Source organism: Macrotis lagotis, chromosome X (genome assembly GCF_037893015.1).
Source record: "Macrotis lagotis isolate mMagLag1 chromosome X, bilby.v1.9.chrom.fasta, whole genome shotgun sequence".
Taxonomy (NCBI): Eukaryota; Metazoa; Chordata; class Mammalia; order Peramelemorphia; family Peramelidae; genus Macrotis; species Macrotis lagotis.
Window position 1 is genome coordinate 556,462,752 of NC_133666.1, and position 19,411 is coordinate 556,482,162.

Genomic DNA, 19,411 nt, shown 5'->3' on the forward strand with positions numbered 1-19,411 from the left:
GCTTCTAAGAGCTGTGTTCTCAAAAAGCCTGCTGTCTCCTGGCAAGGGTTACTATGGAAATAGAAAAATACTGTGGGGTTTGAAATTTTAAAGGAATATAATTTAGACAGAAGCATGAAACCTGGTTGTTCATGATTTTTTTTTCTTACTGAAATAAAACCCTTTTTATTGTACATTACCAGGGTAATCAGAGGTGCCCTGTTATGCATCAGAGTGGTTCTCTGTTCCATTCTCCTCTCCCACTCTGAACCAAAGCCATCCATATTAAAAAAACTCTGGAAGCTCATAATTTAGGACATGCTGCTGACTAGAATGGGATTCTGTAGGATGCTCTAGAACAATCCACTCAAGTCTGGCTTGGAACCAGAATGGTATCCAGGATGGGGATGAGGAAAGGGGGCAAAGGACTCTCCTTCACTACTTTCTATTAAATGATAGATTGTCAAATGACAATAGTGGGGAATGACTTCTTTAAGTAATTTAACTTCTGTTTGCTTCCATTTTCTCATCTGTAAAAGGAGGGTAGTTCTGGAGTAGTTCTGAAGATTGAATGAGTTATTTGTAAACCATATACCAGACCTGGTCAGGAAGACTCATATTTTTTGAGTTCAAATCTGATCTCAGACATTATTAGATGTGTGACCCTGGAAAAATCACTTAACTCTGTTTGCCTCAGTTTCCTCATCTATAAAATGAGCTGAATAAGGAAAAGGCAAACCACTTCAGTATCTTTGTCAAGATAAGCTGAATGGCTTCATTAGACACTGTTGCAGGAAGTGTCTGAATATCTAGCTCGCTACTAAACACATGTTTACCTATATATATTTATATATCCTTATGTATATGCATGCATGAATATCTATATATCTATATCTATTTATCTATCAATTTGACTATTTGATTGTCTTTGGCCTCAGTGACTGGTAAAGCCTTGGAAAATGTGCATATAAAAGAAACCAAGTTTCCATTTTGAGGAAACTAATATGAGAAAGAAAGGTACCAGACTCCTCAAAATCCAGAAAGAATGTTTTGGGGTGAGATTTATTTTCAAAAGGTATGGTTAATGATGTCTTCTATTTATGTTGAGAGACAGTGAGAGGCAGAGAGGGGATTCTGGGATAAGGAAGATTTGAGTTCAAGTGCTGCCTTTAATATATATTGACTGCATGACCATGAACAAGTTTATTTATTTATTTGTTTGTTTGTTTGATTGTTTGTTTTGTCCTTCACTCTTTTTTTTTTTAGGTTTTTGCAAGGCAAATGGGGTTAAGTGGCTTTCCCTAGGCCCCACAGCTAGGTAAGTATTAAGTGTCCGAGGCTGGATTTGAACTCAGGTACTCGGACTTCAGGGCCGGTGCTCTATCCACTGTGCCACCTAGTCACCCCTGTCCTTCACTCTTGAAGAAGAACATGACATCAGGGATAAGCACATGATAAGTACATGAACTGGATTTGAGTGGGGGGGTGCTGTGCTGTCACCAACCTTACTTTCTCCTCCAGAGTCATCTGGGTCCAGTGAACAGATATGAATCAGTATGACAGGAGATGGTCCTGGATGTAAGGCAATCAGGGTTAAGTGACTTGCCCAAGGTCACCCAGATAGTTGTGGCAAATGTCTGAGGCTGGATTTGAACTCCTGTCCTCCTGACTCCAAGAGCAGTGCTCTCTGTGCTTTGCTCTAGAAAGTGGAAGTCTCCATAGCTAGGCTGCAAAGTCATTTCCAGTTTGCATTGGTAAAAAGGAGTTTCTTTTCTGAAAGCTTCCCATACCCAAGTCTGCAAGAAACAAACAAAAATGATTTTACAGCTCTTGGTAGAAAATACTTACACTGCCTACAAATAAATGAAGGATTCTTTACTATCACAGAGAGGAAGTTAAGATTCAGAAAAATGAAGGTAAAAATTATGGAAGGTCATGAGTCACTGATCCAAGACAAACTCAAAGCCTCTAACCCTGGGGTCAGCTTTTTTTCCCATTACCTAACCTTCCTCTCCAATTTTAATTGTTTCTGTTTCTTAAGGACACTAAATCAGAGGCCAGTTCTGAAGAGAGGAGCTACAGAAGTTGTTTACTGAACTCTGTTACTGGCCTCCTGGGATCTCACCTTTCAGCACACTAGAAACTTTCAGCTACTAATGAACTTGACTAAAGCAAACTTCCCTCCACTTCTGGGATTTCTTCCTTTCTTTCTGTCTTTTAGATGAAGGAGAATATTCTGTGCCACATGTTTTCCACAGTTTCCTTCTTCACTGAAGATAGAGTGGGATTGAAGGTGAGCTGAAGTTCCCTCTTGCAGGCAGGCAACTCTGAGCTAATGAAGAAAGAAGACAGAATAATTTGTCAGTTGGGAGGTAATAGGGAGGGAGTAAATCAGGTCAATGGAATGTCTATGCTAAAGGATCTGTTTGGGCAGAGTCTCTGAGAAGAGAATAATCTGGGCTGATTACACAGATTTTATTCATGCAGTTATCTTAGGTAGAGAATTGGCTCCTTGCAAACTCTTAGTGTCTATTGTTTTATAAATGTTTTATGGGATTCAGTTCATCTTGTATGACACACTACCATTTCAGTGCATGCACCCCACCCATTTGAATAATTGTCCTTGAAACTAAATTTTTCTTTGTTTTGTTGGGAAATCTTGGGGAAATGGATTGAACACTTTTCTTATTTGGTTTATTCTAATTCTTTGTGACATCGTTTGAAGTTTTCTTGGCAAATATACTAGAATAAGTTCACCATTTCCTTCTTCAGTTCATTTTACAGATGAAAAAACTGAGTCAAACAGAGGTACATAGCTAGTGTATGAAGTCAAATTTGAATTCAAGATGAGTCTTCCTGACTCCTGGCCTTCTATCCACCATGTGACCTAACCAACCAGTTTGAACCCTATCTACACTAATAGTTTGTGTTAGAATCATAACTATTTAGTGTTAGAAAGAAAACATTTCAAAATTCATTAAGTTCTTTTATTTGTCATGGGTCCATTTGGCAGTTTGGTGAAGCCCATATACAGATCACTCTCTTACAATGTTATTATTAATTGATATTAATATTATTAATTAATAATTAGCACATATATGTGATACTTATTTGATTCTCTCAATAACTGTGAGAGGTAGGTGCTATTATTATTATTTCCATTTTTATGGATGAAGAAATTGAGACTGAGATCAATTAACTGGCTCAGGTTCACACAGCCTAGAAAGAATTTGAGGCAAGATTCCAACTCTGGTCTTCCTGATTGAGACTAACATTCCACTACACCACCTTGCTAACTTTAGTTATGGCTTTTAGATGCATAAAATAACAATCAAAGGAAGACAATTTTATTGAATTATTGAAATATATTTATTAGGGGTGGCTAGGTGGCGTAGTGGATAGAGCACCAGCCCTGGAATCAGGAGTACCTGAGTTCAAATCCTGCCTCAGACACTTAATAAATTACCTAGCTGTGTGGCCTTGGGCAAGCCACTTAACCCCATTTGCCTCGCAAAAACCTAAAATAAATATATATCTGTATATGTGTATATATATTATCACAGTGTTCATAAATACCCCTCCTCCTTCCCACTCCCCAGGTTAATCAGATCAGCAGATCCTTATCCAACTTCATTTTGTAGATATGGAAATTGAAGCCCCAAATAGGAGAACAATTTTGTTGAGGTTCACAAAATTAGTTATTGGGAATTGACACTGAAACTTAGGTCCCCTGATTGTGTACTTCAGGTTATATGTTTGGGGCATTCATTCTCTTAAAAAAGGCCAGCAAGATTTGAGGAGGGAAGAGAAAAAGGAGCATGATCTTTATTCAGAAACTTTTAGATCTTAGAAGGAGATACTTTCTAACCAGTTGATTCTTTTTGCATTCTGGTCCAGTTGCAAACAAGTAATGAGATAAGTTGCTAATGTGTTAAAATACAAGGAGTTTGAAGACCGTATTACAAAGAATTTTTAAAAGTTTGAACAGAGGAGTTTGTAATTGACCCAGAGGTAATAGGGAGCCTCTGTGGAGTTTATTGAATAGAGGAATGGCATAATCTGGATCATGATCATTGCTTGAACCTCCCCCATCCCATTTTTAGTTCATCCATTTAATTATCTTAAAGAGGAAAATACTTATAACTATGTTGATGGCTTCAGTCAGAGAATTGTCATACTTTCTTTTACTCTTGCTTATGAGTGACCCCTAATATCCACACATTCTTAATTAATTCTTCTTCTTCAAATTGGTACCTTCTTAGGGTCATCCCTTCATAAGCAAGAGAATGTTTTTACCTTCTCCTTCCTTATCATTTTTATTCCAAAGGTCACTAGTCAAAATAAGCATAAGAGGCAGTCTTTAAAGAGGGAAAAAGGGAATGAGATGTCCCAAAGGAATAGTATGTAACCTATGGAAGAAGGGAGTGTAGAAGAAGGGAAGAAAAAGTTTTAGGAAAGCATATGTCTACCTTGGTGATATGTTCTTGGTTCCTAGGAAGATTTCTTACATTTTTTTCCTAGCTTTGTTTTTCATCTCTGAACTAATGACTCTGAAGTCTATGTAGGACCAATAGTTTAGTCCATCTAATCCAATCCCTTTATTTTGCAGGTGGAAAATTGAGATCCAGAAAGATTAAGTTTCTTACCAAAGTCATACGTGGATAAGGGGCAGAGTCAAATTTGAATCCAGGTCTCTGACTTCAGGTCTAGGGTTATTTTCATTATAATATGTTTCTTTACCCATTCAAATTCCTGTTTGAATTCATTCAGATCCAAAAGAATTTTCCTCATTCACAGGGCAGACAATATTACTCATTTACTCAAATACCTCTAGTGGAAAGCTTCTATCTCTAGGACAAATACAGATTCCATCTGGTTTCCATCTACTTTTCCTTCTTCATTTCATTATTACTTCCCTCACATACTCTAGATTCCAGTAAAGCTGGACTATTACTTATTAGCTCACCTTGTCTGCTGCCAGCCACCCCTCATATGCCATTTGTCCTCTCCATCTGTTGAAATCTTTCTCTTCCAAAACTGAACTCAGGTATCACCTCTGTCATGAAACCTTCCAGAATCCTTTCTCTACTCCTATAAAATGAAAATGTTCTTTTCTTTCTCAAATATTCGTCTCTTGGCTTTGTCATTATCATACTGTAACATGTATTATACTTTGTATTAAATGTATACATTCTTCATATGTTTGTGTGGTCTCTAGAACAGCTAGCCCCAATAAAAGGTATTCTTTGGGCCTACATTTAGGTAAAATCATAGTTCTTAAACTCACTAATATAATATAAATTATATAAATTACTTTTTTTCTGTTCTCAGGAAACATGCTTAATTTAAGCAAAGCTATTTAATGAAATATCTTATTAATATAAGTTACAACTTCCCCCTTATAAATATGGGGCATACTATCACAAAAAAAAATATATATATATATAAAATTACTGTATAAAATGTGCATGAATAGGGATCATATATGAAGGATATACATGTACAAATCAATGTAGTTAAGGTAAGCACATTTATGAAAGGGTAACTCTTGTCCTCACTCTTGCATGACCACCAATGTCTTTTGATGATGTCTCATTTGGCTTGCTTCCTAGTGAAAGTAGAATCCTTCCTGGGCTCAGCCAATTAGTCAATTTGTTTTTCAGTCACTTCTGACTCTTCTTGACCCCATTTTCTTGGTAGAGCTATTGGAGTGGTTTGCCATTTCCTTCTCCAGAAGGGGAGTAGAGGAAGATGTCTAAGTGATGTCAGATACAGAGGAGGAGAGCAGAGAGAATTGTTCTTATTGGCCTCTTAGAGACTACAATGGCAGTAGGATTTAGAGTCAGAAAACCCCAAGTTCACATCCTACCTCAGACATTTATCAACCACATGACCCTTGCTGGGTAAATCATTTAAAATCTCTCAGTCTCAGTTTCTTCATTTGTAAAGTCAATAAATACAGCACCTAACCCTCAGAACTGCTGTAAGGAATAATAATACATGTAATCTTTAAAGTGCTGTATAAGTGTTAACTACTATTATTCTAAGTGACTGTGGGGTTTATTGTATACATTCCTATCAGTAGCAAAGCATATTTACCTGGAAGAGTATTTTGGTCAGCAAAACAACCCAGTTGTTCTCTATAAATTGATTTTCATTCATGTCATATTCCCTTATCAGTTATAAAATTAATCTTTCTAAAACTCCACTGTCCAATAATCTTCACTGACTCTCTATTACCTTGAGGAGAAAATATGAAATCTTCTGTCTGGGTTAAAAAAAAAACCTGTAGAGCTCTACTGTAGCTGTGGCCACCTAAGGTGGTAGGAGCCAGGCTGGGGCAGAACCACTATAATGGCAAACAAAGTCAGCAAAGCTCAGACTACCCAACTAGGAGGAGACATCATCTTAGGGAAAATAATTTGCAAGGAAATCCCAGCCAAAATCATTTTTTAGTATAACTGGTGTCTTGTTTTCCATGATATTTGGTCACAAATCTCAACTCATTTCCTGGTGTTATCTAAGAAACCCATTACTTGGATATCTGTAGCAGAAGAGGATGATGAAAATCTTCTTGGACACAATGAGTGTTGACATGAAATGCACAGCTTGACCTGGGACCGAAGAAAGGATACTGAATGGTGATGATCCTCTTGGAGGATGTCAGATGAAATGACCTCCTGGATAAATTGTTGGAATGATTCATTTAAGCAGCAAGGCTTGTTTACCATATATTTGTTAAGCTGATTATACTTAATGTTTTTTGTGAAACAAGAAATTGGGAAATCACTTCAAAACATATACAATAAAAGACAGATATCTGTTTTCCATACTTCTGGAAAAAAATCCTTTGTAACTTGACCTCCTTATATTTTTCTTTACTTCTCACTATATTTTTTACCATCAAGAGACAACATCCTTTTTGCTCTCCCTCCTACATAGCACTCTTTCAAACTCTGGGCATTTTCACTAGCTTCCTCCTATACCTGGAAATCTCTCCCTCCTCACCTAGGTTTTTTTTTGGGGGGGGGGGGTTCCAGATAAAATCCCACCTTCTCTGAGAAGACTTTCTTGATCCTCCTTAATGCTAGTGCCTTCCCTCTATTGATTATCTCCAAATAAGTCATATATCATCTTGTTTTCATGTTGTCTGCCCTTTAGACCATAGACTCCTTGAGGGTAGGGATTATTTATTGTTTTTATATTTCCCGACACTTAGCACAGTACTAGTTGTTCATGCCACCTTCTTCTCCCTATCCGACATAGCTCTTGCCACTTGGTCCAAGAAGCAGCTCAGTCCCTACCCCCAAAACTCAAGGGTAGGGCAATTTTCCATATTCACCTTACCCTAGGGATAGCTCCCAGCCCATCTTTCTGCAACTGGAGAGCTCACTGAAGCATATAATGTGATAAGTGCATTTCCAATTGCTTCAGCTAACATTTTAGTAAATTGGCTTCCTGCTTCTGTTCAGCCCCAAGTCTTTCACTACTATGGTACTAGCCATTTAAGAAACAATTAGCAGCCAAAGGAGAATGCAGTAAGTCACAAGCTGTATGTACACTGAAGGAGATAGCAAGGGCATCAGATTCCAATTTACTGATGGATCAAAAACATTCAGATGAAAATATCAATGTAGTGGAATACCATTATTTGCTAAGACACGTGTCTGCAGAAAACACTATCTTTAATGAGATGGTTTCACATTTCTGAAATGGGCTGCCAAGTGGGCTGAAAAGTGACCTTCCATACCAACCATCAATTACATGCTTTGCATCCCTGCCAGGATCACATGGGTGTTATCTGAACAGGAAACCAGATATGTTCCATATATGGGTGCATCTGTTATGTGAAACCTTTTACCTGTTTCTAGAGAAAAGGGAACAGGCATAGGACTTTAGATTTAAAGCAACGTGACGAAATGGTATCATCTGAACTCTATAATCCCATGCCAGTGGGAATGAATCATTCCAAACAGAGGTTGCCAAGGCAAGAAAAGGAAATAAAAGAAGATTCCTGTCTAAACCCAAGTCACCTTGAAAAGTACAGCAGAAAATTGTAAACAAAATACAATGACTGTTTGTCTAAATGTCCTTAAGCATAACACTTTAAGAATTATTTTCCAGAGCTCAATCATGATTCCCCCAGGAATTACAATTCTCTAGTCTCTAGAAAGGACGTTAGGTGGCACAGTGTAGGGAGTGGTGGATCTGAAGCCAGGAAGATTCCTCTTCATGAGTTCAAATACAGGCTCAGATATTTACTAGCTGTATGACCTTAGGCAAATCACTTAACCCTATTTGCCTCAGTTTCCTCATCTGTAAATTGAGCTGGAGAAGGAAAATGGTAAGCCCACTCCATCATCTTTGCTGAAAATCCTAAATGTTCTAACAATTAAACACAACTAAAACTAATAAACAAGGAGTCTCTAGAAATCAAAGCAACAGATTCTTCTCATGTAATTAGTTATATATTGATCTTCTTGTTAGATTTTATTTTTTTTTTCAGATCTATGCACTCATGCATTAGTCTTCAAAGCAAACTCACAGTAATGTTACTACTTTGTATAATAATGTAGTCTATTTTGGTGAGACTTTATTTGAAATACTATGTTTACTTCTGGTCTTATAAGAACATTGATAACCAGAACACATACCTAGGAGGGGGACAAATTGGCAGAGGGACTCCTATAAGCATTCATAGGAGCAAGGGCAAATGGGACTTGGTCCTGGACTACCTCTAGAAGTTGGGATACAATTCCTGCCCCCATTAGTGACTGCCTCATAATTCTTTATCTGCCCTTTGCACATCTCAAATTCATTCTTCTATCTCCATAGGACTACAGGAATGTATTACCAACTGGTATTCTAGTAGAATACTTGAATAGATAAAGTATCCTTGAACCTCAGACCATACTTACCAATGTCCTATCTGCCTCTAGTATGCTTAACAAATGAGGACAGTTTCTTTATTTCAAAAAGGACATGATCTTAGTTTTGGAGAATTATTAGACTGAAGAGACCAAATGAAGAATTCAGCACCATTCTGATTGCTACAGAGAGCATCTCTGAAGCATATTAATTAAGTTCACTGAGCAATTAGCTCATTAATAAAAATTTATTGGACATCTTCAGAGTCATAAAATTTTTTTAAAAAAAGAAGGAACTTTGGCAGTCTACTAGTTCAATCCTCTCATTTTGTCAGAAGTAGAAAATGAGGGAAAAAAAGATTTACCCAGAGGTTCCAGATATAGTTAAAATAACAGAGCTGGTATTGGAACAGAGGTCTACTATATTGCTTCTTGTAGACTTTAGAGGAGTATAGGAGACCTCAATTTGTTGTTGCTGTTGTTTTGTCCCCAATCCACCAACTAAACGATAGGGTTGTCAAAGGAGTCCAAGAGGCAGTTAGGTGGTGCAATAAAGTGCTAGGCCTGGAGTCAGGAAGACTTGTGTTCATATCCAAGCTCAGATACTTTTCAGCTGTGCTAACCTGGGCAAGTCAACTAACCTCTGCTTACCTCAGTTTTCTCATCTGTAAAATGGACATAATAATAATAATAATAATAATAATAATAATAATAATAATACTTGCCTCACAGGATTATTGTGAGGATCACATGAAATGATATATGCAATGTCCTTAGTACAGTTCTGGCACATAGTAGGTGTTAGATTACTACTACTACTATTATTGCTGTTATTATTACTACCAGCATTATTACTATTGTTGTTATTATTACTATTGCTACTATTATTATTGTAATTATTATTGTTACTATTATTGTTACTATTACTGTTACTATTACATTATTATTACTATCATCATCATTATTCTTATTATTGGTGTGGTTGTTACATAAGTAGATGCATGAGCCTTGTTGCATTTCACAAATGTCTTGGGGGAAGCACTGAGAGGATTTAAAGATACTATGAGTCTATATATGACCACATCTGAAATCCTTGTTTCTACATTATTAATCAAAGAGGAAAAGCAGAATCACTGTCTTAGAGCTAGAAGTGATCTTAAAGACCATCTTGTCCAGCCTTCTCATTTTATAGATGAGGAAGGGGAAGGAGGATAAGGAAGGTCAAATGGGGGATTTGAACTCCTGTCCTCTAACTTTAATCCTGGCACTCTAGCCTCTGTATTGCTGTGTCACCTCCCCTGACACATAAAGACTCTTCTAGGCCATCTTATAATCATAGGAACATTCTGCAGAAAAATTTTGAAGTTGGCAAATTGTTTCTGCAGGTTTCCTTCCTACCTTTTCAGTGTCTCTTCCTCTCTTTTAATGCCTCAGAGACCTTATGTTGTCCACCTTACTATTCTCCATATAGGAATCTACCTAGATCTTTGCTGCCTGGCAGAGTCATGGCCTTCAACCTTTGCCCAACTTCACCTCCCATTCCAAAGTGCCTTTCCTATGCTCCTTTCCTGCAGGTATTTGAACCTAGTCAGACAATCTAATAAATGGACCTATTATGTTAAAAATAACTCATTAGTCTTATTTAATTTTAATACTTAAAATCTGCCTCCCCCTGTATTCACTGTCTGATACCAAAGTTGAAAAGATCTCATCCAATCACCCTCACCTTAAAGAAGATGGCTCCCATTAAATACAGATATATATATGTATATACATATATATATATATATATTTGTGTTATAAAGGAAATAAGAAAAAAGATACCATCTGCATTCAGAGGAAGAACTGATAAAGTATGTATAGAATAATTTCACACACACATATATATCAATGTACAATGTATAAAGAATAATTTCACATATATAAGTATATATATATATATATGTGAAATTATATTATACATACTTCTATTTATTGGTTCTTCATCTGGATGGAGATGACATCTTTATATATCTTTTACAGTTAATTTGGGTATTTATAATATCCACCTGCCACACTTCTCAAGGTCATTGGAAGGATCACATTCTTAACATAGTAATTGTAAAGAGCCTATGGAATAACTAGGTGGTGCCATGGATGGAGCATTGGACCTAGACTCAGGAAGACTTGAATTCAAATTTGATCTCAGATACTTGCTAACTATGTGACTCTGGGCAAGTTACTTAATTTCAACCTGTCTCCGATCCTTATCTATAAAATGGGACAATTATACTACCTACTTCTGAGGGAATTACAGGAATTGAGTGGACCACACTGATTCCATCTTGAAATTCACTTCTGGATCTTAGTTCCTTTTCTATTCAATTATGGATCTAGTCTAATTTCTGTCTTGTGAGAAAACTTTATTCAATTATGGGAACTGTGAGAAAACTTTAAAGCATTGTTTGAACCTAGTCCTGTGCTGCTGGGAAGTTTAGAGACCTTTGACTAGTGATCTAGGTTATGCTGACCAGAAATCCAGGTGGATCCAAAGATTGACACAAGGAGTTTTCTTGCAATTGTACATCTCAAGCAACCTATATTTCTTATCTGAAAACTGGCCCCATAACTGGTCAGTCATTGTTGTTTTCATGTTCCTTTGATTGTTAAATACACTTGGGGGACATGGGACATATCTTTTTTCTGATATCAGGGAATTGTATCTGTTTGCTTTTTTCCCTCCCTACTCAGAAAATCCCTAATCTTTCTTCTAATTAGAAATAAAATTACCTAATTTTGTATCCTTGTTAATGATTTTCTTTTGATTAAGGTCTTATTGATTAATTATATTTAATGCATAAAAATTTGTCTCCCATTGTATTTGGGGTCTAGTACAAAAGCTGAAGAGTCCAAGTACCCAATTTGTTCTGCAATTGGAATGCATTGGTTAAGAACTGGGAGACTGGGTGGCTAGGTGGCACAGTGAATAAAGCACTGGCCCTGGAGTCAGGAGTACCTGGGTTCAAATCCAATCTCAGACACTTAATAATTACCTAGCTGTGTGGCCTTGGGCAAACTACTTAACCCCATTTGCCTTGCAAAAAAAAAAATCCTAAAAAAAAAGAACCTGGAGACATTGTTTCCTCAATCATTTCAATCAACCCACCCATCACACTTTCTGGGTTTGTTGTGAGCATCAAATCAAATAATAATTGTGAAGTGCTTAGCATAATGCCTAATACCTTAGTGATAAATAAATGTTACATTTATAAACAATATAACTTCACCTTCAGAGCTTGACATAAAAATTTCTAAATAACTGTAAGTTTTTCAGATAACATCAAATGTGAAAGAATCAGTTAGGTTCTTCATCCTGTAGGTGTACAAGCAAAGGTTTGGTAATCATTTGCTGACGATATTTTAAAATTATTTTCATGTTCAAAGATGAATTGAACTTGATGGCTTCTGAGGCAATTTTCAAATCCTAGATTCTGTGATTTTACAATGTGTATCATTGGCAACCTTTAAAAGAAAGGCTATATGAAACTGAGGTTCAGACAGGTTGCATGTCTTGCCTAGGAACACACAGTTCCAAGTACAAAGATTGGCTTTAGATGTAGGTCTCCTTACTTGAGAAAAAGTGCTCTTTTTCTAGCTACAGTCACCTTCTGGCAACATAAGACTTTCTTATGCAACCTCTTCAAGTACCTCCCTCCTCTCTTCCCACAGGAACCTTTTGGAATCACAGAAGATTCTGATAGATGAACTTTCCCCTCATATTGCCCTGAAAGAAGCTTCCATTGCACCTCCTGGCCACAAGCTCCAAATCATGCCATAGCCTTTTCAGGTTTGTTGTGAGGATTAAAATGAGATAGCAACGGGGCTATCCTATCTTAGGTTATCTTTGGGCCACATTAAAATAAAATAATTATTTGAAGGCCACACCCAGAATAAAAAATACAGTACACTAATATAATAGTTGTTACAAAAAGTCATGGTGCTTTTAATTTCTTAGAAAGTGGGGGAAACACCCAAATACCACAGGTGAAGACACAAGTGAAAGCAAATACAAAACAAAGTGACAACATAGCAGTATAAAGGTAGGTACATATTGACTAGTCTGCATCATACAGATGGAACACATCCAATAGATCAAAGGAAAATTCTGTGTATTATGTTCCATCCATATGGAATGTCTTAAAAACACCAAAGAAAATTAGCATCAACAAGATTATTTGTTGGTGATGGAATTTAAAATCTAATATGCATTCCATGCAAATTATTATTTTATTTTTTTGCTCTTGAAAATTAAAACCCACAGGTGGACCATATAAAATCACACTGTGGGCCTGATGTGGCCCATGGGCCATATTTTAGACAGCTCTAATATAAATCTTAAAATACCACATAAATGCTAGCTACTACTGCTTCTGCTACTATTATGACTATTCCTACTCAGCCTCCTACTACTACAACTACTACAATGTTCTCCTCTTCCTTTTCATACTCCTCCTTTTCCACCTTTTTCCTAAGCTATATCCCTTCCCACACATTATCTTTGTTTTTTATGTTTTCTTTCCCCTTTACAATTTAAGTACAATGAAGGCAAAAAAAACTATCTCTTGTGCTTGCATTTATGGTTCCCAGCTCTTAGCACATAGTAAATGGTAAATACATACTCCTTTCTTTCTTTCTTTCTCTCTTTCTTTTTCTTTCTCTTTCCCTCTCCCTTTCTCTCTCCTTTTCTTCTTTTCTTTCTTCTTTCCTTCTTTTTTTCCCCTTCTTTCTTCTGATTATCTTGTAAAGGAATGATTCAAATGATCAGAATTTTGGGCCCCATGGGAAATAGGAAGAAGAGAGATTCTGAGGTAGATATATCACATCACAGAAATAATCCCTTACCCTGCCTGACTATAAGTTGAATTTACAAATATAATGTCTTGGTGTTCCAAGGTGAACAAAAGAATCTGTTTTAAACAACATTGAAGTTTGTACTTGGCCAAGTGACTCATTCTTTCTAGGTCAGTTTTCCTCTTTGTAAAGTGGGATCACACATTTAATGTAATACAGGGCATTAGCTAAAATTAGGAAAATATAATAGGATTTATAAGATTTTTGAGGTCATAAAATTATCTGAGACCTCTGGAAGGCTATGGCTGGAAAGGACATTTGAGATCATCAAACGTCCAAGCATAAGCTGTGAGGTGCAGCTAATAGAAAGAACTGCCTCATAGAAATTAATTTTTAATTTTCTTCGTTGACCTTCTGACTGCAGAAATCTGGAAACTAATAAATAATGTATCCACAGAATTCTATAAATCAAGAAAGGTCACATTTTGCACATCCATTGGATTATCTAATGAAACTCCCAGTTCTAGCCAAAGAATTTTACTTAACAGATATGTAGGAAGCACTACCTGTGCCCAGGACACTATACTAGGTTATATAAATAGAAAGTACAAAAAAAAAAGAGTAGAGTCCTTACACTCAAGAATTTGCCTTCTACTGATTTTGAATTCTGGAGAACTGCATCAGATATATTTGTAATTCAAAGGGGAACTGGAATGACCTGAAAAGATACAGTCCTTCTATTATATGTCCATTTAGAATAGAATAGCTTTACCTTGACAAAGTTAATTTGTATTCCTGGATCTGTTGCTAATCTATGGAGGAAATATGAGTGGTGGACAACTGAATGGAATAGGAATCAAAACACTTGTATTTACTAAAGACCCACTTTATGCACAGTTTTGTACTATAGGTTATTTTCAGTTTTCCCAAGAATTTGCTTTTTGTGACTTTGGATAAGGAGGCAGTGCAGTGTGATAGAAAGAGGCCTGGATTTGGAGTTGAGAAAACTAGGTTTGAGAATGGTTTCTGACACTAACTGTGTGAACTTGGTTAAATCTATTAATCTTTCTGAGCTTCAGTTTTCTCACAGACAAAATGAGAATAATATTGCACTATCTTCTATGCTCCTTCAGAGTTGTTGAAGAAAGAACTTTGTAAACTCCATGAATTTGAGTTGGTATTCAATTAGGCATTCAATCAAACATTCATTTGTTCATTCATTCGTGGGGGAGATACAAATTTATATGTAAACTTCTTGAGGGTAAAGATTTTTTTTTTGGTTCCCCCAATACATAGTACATGCTTAATAAATGCTTGTTAATTTGTAAGTCGTAATTTCTATCTTCAAAGGATTTCAGTTTAGTAGAATAAAATAGTATGTCTAAGGTTTCCAAATTCCTAGGTACAGCTCACATAACCTGCTTAGATATGACTTGAGGTCTGAGTCTACTTTAAGGAGTGTAAGAGAAGGGTCATAAGTAAATTGCTGCCATGTTAACTGGAGGAGGGGAAGGCGGGGTCCAGGACTACTGAGCAATCTCTCATTCTCATGGCTTTCATTCTCATCCTTTCAAGGTTTCCCAGGTTGTTCTTCTCAGTCCCAGGTTACTTTGTTTACCTCTTCACATGTATGCTAGCATCCTCATGTTTATCCCAGAATGCATTTTTCTCACTCCCTGGAGACTTTTTCCTGTTCCTTCTCTTCTTCTGAAAGAATGGCCTATGAGTCACATCAACCTTCTTTCAACCACTCTGATTAGGACAAATTCTCAGGAGACTCAATAATTGAATATTGGGAATTTCCACTCTTCATCAAGCATTATCTCAGTATCCTATTTCATTAAAAACACAGAATATTGCAATTGAGAAGGGATTATACCAATCTTTTTTTTTTTTAGATTTTTTTTCAAGGCAATGGGGTTAAGTGGCTTGTCACACAGCTAGGGGATTATACCAATCTTAAAATCCAACCAATAAAATGTAAGCTTCTTCAGGGTAGGAGCTATTTTATTATTTTTGATATTGTTATCTCTCAGTACAGTGCCTTTCATATAATAGGAACTTAGCAAGCTTATATTGAATGAATGAATGAATTTGGTATTTCTCCTAACACAATGCCTTTCATTTAGTAATACTTTGACATGTGCTTACTGAATGAAGAAATGAAAGATTGAATACCTTTATTTTAAAGATGAGGAAGCTAAGGTTCATGGGGGGGGTGGCTAGCCACACAACTAGCTAGTGGCAAATTTACCCATTAACTAGCTGTGTGGCTAATCATTTTCCCTTCTATAGACCTCAGCTATTTCCTCTATAAAATGAAGGTGTTTACTAATCTCAGTTAGTAAAAAATTTCCATAAAAATAGACTACAACAAAGGGCTGGTACCACCCAATCCATTCTCACTGCATTTAATGCTTTATTATCATAACAAAACTGAGATGTACAGGTGAGGCAGAGATGATGATTGATGGAAACTTGGAGGGGGTTATTGATAAACTAACTGAAAAGTTGGGCTTAGAAAGTAATCATGGTATATGGGAAGCCTGTTTGAATGAGAGTTGAAAGAGGTTTCAGGGATCACTATTAGACTTGTGATAAGGACATCTGTTTCAATGTCAACTCTGACACTGTGATCAGGAGCAAGTCACAGAATTTCAGAGTTGGAGGAGCTTCCGAAACCATCTGGTCCAACTTGTCCTTGACCAAGAATTCAGTTACAACATTCATTCAGTTGAATTCAGCAGGGAATTGAATTTTTCAAAGCAGTGAGTTGATACTAAGGTTACAAAGTCAAAACTTCTGCCCACAAAGTTTACTTTATGGAGAGGGGAGCTACAACATCTAAGCAGATAAATGAATACAGTGTAGTTTCAAGAGAGACAGACCACTAATTCAGGGATCCTTGTGGAGATGTCTGCTGGGGAGAGCCTTGAAGGATGTTAAGAATTCTGAGGGGGCAGAGATGAAGAGGGAGTATATTCCAGTATGGAGAAGTGTTTGAGAAGGGATCTGTTTTGTACTGGCTTTACAAATATCCATTTTGATCCTCCCAGCAACTCTGAGAGGTAGTATAATTATCACCATTTTACAGATGAGGAAATTAAAACAAATAAAGGACTAGTGATTTTCTCAAGATGCCACATCTAGTAATTTGATGGTAGGTATATGGAAACTGAGCTGTCTGCTTTGGTTCTGGTATCCATTTTGGGCCAGAAGTTCCCTTCTTAAACACATTCCAGATGTTCCTTTATTTTTCAGAGTCTTAGCCTATATAATGGGATAATAACATTTAAACCACCTTCATAGGATCATTGTACTGAAAAATATGAGTGTAGAATTTCAGAATAAACTATTAGTGAAGTTGAGAAAAACTGCAAATAAACCAAAATAGATTGAAAGACCCTAAAACACAGAACAGGAGCAGCAGCAGCAACAGACATAACATATAGACTCATAGATCAGTGAACATTTCATATGGTAAATGGCAGCTGGAATTGTTCTCCATGTGCTGGATCTGAAGACTGAAGCTTTGAGTTTGAAATGTGGTTTTGTCCTTTTTTTTTAAAACCTATTTGAGGGCAAATCATTTAACCAATGTGGGTCCCTTCTGAAAAATGAGGAGCTTGGATTTGATTTCCAGGGACCTCTTTTAAGATGTAATTCTCATCCTGGGGGCAGCTAAGTGGTGCAGAGGATAGAGTACCTGCCCTGGAGTCAGGAGGACCTGAGTTCAAATACGGCCTAATAATTGCCTAGCTATGTGACCTTGGACAAGTCACTTAGCTCCATTCCCTTGCAGAAACAAAAAAAAAAGATAGAGAGATATTAGGTCTTGGGAGCTTTAGGGGCACTATAGAAGGAGCAGGTCATATGATTATTGGTTTAGAGTAGAAGGAGACTGGTCCAATCCCCTCATTTTATGGATGACATATCTGCAGATGAATGAAGTTAAGGACTTACCTGTTAAATATTGGATAATTTGTTTTAATCTATTTGTTCAGTGTATCAAGAGTGGTTAGATATTATTCATATAATGTTCTATTTTTCCCTCCTTCCACACTCCTCTCTCCTTCTCCTTCTCCTATTTTTTTTTTTTTTGATATCTTATGTCACCTTATTTCTCTGGATATATCTCTCCCTCTTCTCCTCCCTACTAACCATTTCTGAGAACAACATTTTTAAAGAAAAAGAAAAAATCATTCAGCAGAAAGTTTGATTGACTAGGTAGGATTCTATGCTAGGTCCCTTACTTCTATATATAGAGAGAGGAAGAGAGAGGTACATTTTCTCCTTTTCCTCAGGGTCAACTTCAATTATAATTTCATAGTATTTATCTTTACTTTAATGTTCTTACATTTTTGTGGTCATTGTGTAAATTATTTTCCTGGTACTCTATTTTAATCAGTATCACTTTTACAAATTGTTCCATACCTCTCTGAATTCTTCATTTTTTCATTTCTTATGACACAGTAAAATTCCATTACATTTTTGTACCACAACTTCCTTAGCCATTCCCTAATTAATGGGCATTCACTTCATTTCCATTGCTTTGCTACCATAAAAAATCTTGCTCTAAAGATGAGAGTATTGCATCTTTCATTTCATCTTTCCTTGAGATTATAGACCTAGAAGCAAGGTCAAAGGCTATGGACAGGTTAGTTATTACTTTAGTATAATTTCAAAATGCTTACTGAATGCTCCAGCAACATTGTATTCATATGTTAGTCTTTTCAGTCTCTCCAATATTGACTACTTCTACCTTTTGTCATCTTTATCAGTTTGCTGAATATGAGATGAAGCCTTGGAGTTTTTGTGCTTTATAGTTCTCTTGTCCCTTACCTTCTTCTAGATAAGTATGCATCTTGGTCCAGAAAAAAAATATTACAGAGATTCACCTATGACTTCTTGCCCATACCTTTCTTGTCCATCTTTGTGCTCCAGGATGTAGATATGGAGCAGGAGCTGAATTGAGACACTGGTCTGACATTAATCATCTGGTCTCACTAAGATATTTGGTACATTGACCATTTTTCTGAGTTTGGTCCAAGTTCTTTTTGTTTTCTGAGGATGATATTTTGACCTCAAGTCATTGAATTTGCACTGCTGGCTCCACTGATTATTTCTAAGTGAGAAGATGACGGAAGGCAGCAGATGTGAGAGGATTAATAGCTTAAGGTGTACTGACCTCTCTGAAACCTGCTAATCCCATTATACCACACCACTGAGCAGGACTGCCTTTTATTTTTTCAGCTTTCTATACTTTGTCTGTGTTCAGGCATGTACAGTGAGTTAAGCAGCAAATGAGGGAATTCCTTATTTGTTTTGAAGTCAGTGGAGAGAATTTGACAAGCAAATTCTTCCAAGATGCCCAAGGGCAGATGTACATATTCCCAATTGGTTCTGATAACTCAAGAGTTATACATTCCATACATGAAGCTAAAGCCATCTGTACAAAAGGGTGGTGGTAGGGAGTGGAGAGGAACAGGGAATGTGCCCTTGTGGATTTAATGTCAGTTGTTTCAGAACAGATTTCTTCTCTGCCAACCCAAGACCTTGGACCCAAGAGGCTATGCTTGTCTGGTTTCTAACAGTCTTTGAATTCCAACTTCTATCTTTTACAGATCTCAGACTGTATAGAAAAAGCTCTCACATGCTTCAAAGAGCAGCTTTGGAATATTGCAAGCCTTGTGTTTTATATTCATCTCTTGATTGCCTAAATGTTCTTCATCAGA

At 36.6% G+C, this 19,411-nt stretch overlaps 1 long non-coding RNA gene and 1 pseudogene across 7 annotated transcripts in view; both read left to right on the forward strand.

Annotated features, from left to right (window-relative positions):
- The window catches only part of LOC141497866 (uncharacterized), a 114,170-nt gene that overhangs the window by 89,833 nt on the left and 4,926 nt on the right, over positions 1-19,411 (forward strand). For 6 of the 7 annotated variants that reach the window (XR_012471470.1, XR_012471469.1, XR_012471472.1 and 3 more), the window contains 2 exons: positions 1,246-2,272; positions 12,555-12,672. This is a non-coding gene — a long non-coding RNA (uncharacterized LOC141497866). The remainder of the gene's footprint in view (positions 1-1,245; positions 2,273-12,554; positions 12,673-19,411) is intronic. The other variant, XR_012471468.1, reaches the window with a different exon arrangement.
- Positions 6,334-6,617, forward strand: LOC141502539 (adenosine 5'-monophosphoramidase HINT1 pseudogene; annotated as a pseudogene).